Raw genomic sequence first — 3055 nt, 5'->3', positions numbered from 1 at the left:
GGCTGCCACAGACCTTCAGGTTGTGAAAAACACGGTGTCTGCAAAACGCAGTAAAACAGGGTATGCCTGTACAATCAGTGGGATTTTTTTTTTTCTTTTCGTATATTCAGAGTTATGCAACCATTTCTGCTACCTACTTTTAGAACACTTAGTTCCTTTTTAAACTTTTGTTTTTAGCTCTCTGCTGACAATTTCAAATCACATTCTTTCTCTCTCCTCAAACATAGTAAGCATTGTGGTTTATGCTCCGATTACTCCAGTAACTCACATGCCTGTTGGTCTGCTGCTGATGTTCATTGCTTCTGCCAGCTTTAGCTTTAGTCATTTCCTGTGCGCCTAGTTACTTTTTAATTGTGTGCTAGATGGGGTTTTTTGTAAAATTGTTTTCAAAGGGCACCTGTGAGCACTAGCAATCCTGCATCACCCCAGGCCAGTTTTTAGGGGTTGTAATTATTTGAAGAGAACTGCAGACCCCATGAGGCCTGTCCCCATCAGGCTCAGTGTTATTCATGGGTATAGCCTTTCAGGCCTCTGCAACGGGAAAGTTTTCATTTGGGTCCCTTCCACCCTGCCCTTATGAGGCCCTGGCCTCTAATCCTTGTGTTCTTAGGAGGCCCTAGGAGGTTTTCAGAAGCTCAGACACACACGTTTCTGTTACCCACTCTGGGATCATCAAATGCTCCCAGGGTAAAACACCAGCATCGTCTCTCTGGCTCTCCGTCCTTGCGTGAATCTTGGCCTGATAGTTCTTCACTATCTTGTATGCCTGCAAGTAGATGTATTTAGTATTTTTGTCCAGATTTTCTAATTGTCCTCAGTGTGAGGACTGATCCGGATAACCTAATCTGCCATCACTGAAAATGAAAGTTCTTTCAGTTTCGTTTTTAACTGAAGACATACTTGTTAGCCAGACCTAGTGAACCTACCTCTGGTAGCACAGTGAGTTCATATACATCCAGACTACAGCCCCCAGACCCCCACTGCTCCCTTCATAGAACCTTTATGGCATAGGGAGCTCAGACTGGGTATCTCAGTGCTGCAGCCTGATGGGTTCTGGGTGCTAAGGGGTTAGCTAAGGCCTTACCCCTGCCTTCATGAAGCCTGCAGTCTGCCCTTTCTTTCCTAAAGCGTCCAACCTTTATGGGCCATTGTTCCCATTCAAAAGCGTCTCTGTCCTCAGCTGCTCTCTTAAATTGCTATAATTTGTCATGATTTCAACTTTCCTTCCTCTGAGTAAACTCTTTCCCAGCCTTCTTACTGTTCTTGCAGCAATAAAGGTCAGTCTGAACCCAGCATTCAGGTCTCACCCTGTCCTTCTCTCAACCTCATGGCCCATAAAACACTCACCCTCAACCATTGCCCCATCTCTGAATGCATGTGGTTTGGCACATACTGCTTTGTCCTCCTAGACTTAGCATCACCTCCACTGAGAAGTCTTCCCTGATTCTCCCAGGCTACGTCAGCCTGAATTGATATTCTGCTTCTCCAGGTCTGTTTCCTTAGTGGGACAAACATTTTGAAGCCAGTGTCAATGTTTTTATTTCATCATCTCTAGCACTTGGTACTTAAGAGGTGTCAGTAAATATGGAATGATCTCATTTCCCAAGTCCCACCCGTTCCCTAATTCATGGTCTTTTCTGCCAGTCTCATGAATCTTTCTCCCCAGGCACCTCCATCATTTTTCTAGCCCTTAATGGAAGGCATGCCAGCTGCTTATTTGCCTCCATCACCCCCAGACACAGGGAGTTCAGTGGGGCGCTGTAATTGTGGGGCGCCACCTGCTGGTGGGAAGGTTTCTTGGACAGTGATTCAGGACTGCAGATAGAAGGGGTCCTTAACCTTAAGGTGTTCTTTGTAGATCCACTTCTCAGAATAACATTTTCAGATGCACAGGATAAAGCGCATAGATCACAAGTAAAACTTTGGAGTTCCCATCGTAGCTCAGTGGTTAACAAACCCAGCTAGTGTCCATGAGGACACGGGTCTGATCCCTGGCCTTGCTCATTGGGTTTAAGGATCTGTGGTGTAAGCTGGCAGCTGCAGCTCTGATTTGACCCCTAGCCTGGGAACCTCCATGTGCCACGGGTGTGGCCCTAAAAAGACAAAAAACAAAACAAAACAAGATTACAAGTAAAACCAGTAATAATGAAATAGAGGTATCAAAATATTAGAAAAATTGTATTTTATTTAGATGTAATATATGTTATATATATATTGCTCATTAAATAACAAGATCTGGCAATAGGTTCAATAACTACTATAATTTCAAAATAATGAACGAAAATGATAATTGGGAGATGTCTGCAATAGCTGTAATGTGAGATGAAATCTCTGTGATTTGTACTGCTGATAACATTAGAGTTTGGTGCCTGTGCGCATAAAGGAAATGCTGATTTTCACTTAGAGGTTGGTGAAACTAAAGACCAAATCTTTCCCATCCATATACAAAGAGTCCCTGAGTACCCATGGATCTCGTGTGTGTGTGTATGTGTGTGTGTGAAGAAGGACCCTGGACTGCAGGTTAAGAACCCCGGAATGGGGTTTTAGATGTATGGTTGAAACGTTTAAATATGGCAGAGATGGTAGCTAGGGGTTAAGTGTGTGTGTGTGACTCTTGCTGAGTGTATGGGGCACAGTTGGCAGGAGAGAAGTCGGGGAGAGAGTCCACCTTCGAATCCCATAGGAATCACCTGGCAGTGTTGCCAGCCTTGGCCTGACTCTCCCCTTACCAGTGTCTGTTCCCTCATTTATAAAACAGGAATGCCAGTGTCTTCCTTATGCGTGTTGTTGAAAGGATTCAATAAGCTAACATGTAAAAACCCTTGGGAGTCAAATGTTTTTGTTAAGTGAGAATGATTCTAAATGTAGAAAACGCACACACACACACCAAACCAAGCATAACCTCTTTCAGTATAGAAACCCCAGAGTCCGACCGGCTCTACAACCTGGGAGGCCCCAGTGTACTCAGCAGAGAGTAACCCGTTTCTTATCCAGCAGATGTAGGTAAAATCTTCCCTGCCTTTCCCAGCTCAATACAAAAGAACAAGCTCAGATG

Source organism: Sus scrofa, chromosome 16, assembly GCF_000003025.6.
Source record: "Sus scrofa isolate TJ Tabasco breed Duroc chromosome 16, Sscrofa11.1, whole genome shotgun sequence".
Classification (NCBI taxonomy): domain Eukaryota; kingdom Metazoa; phylum Chordata; class Mammalia; order Artiodactyla; family Suidae; genus Sus; species Sus scrofa.
Note: the sequence above shows the minus strand (reverse complement) of the source record.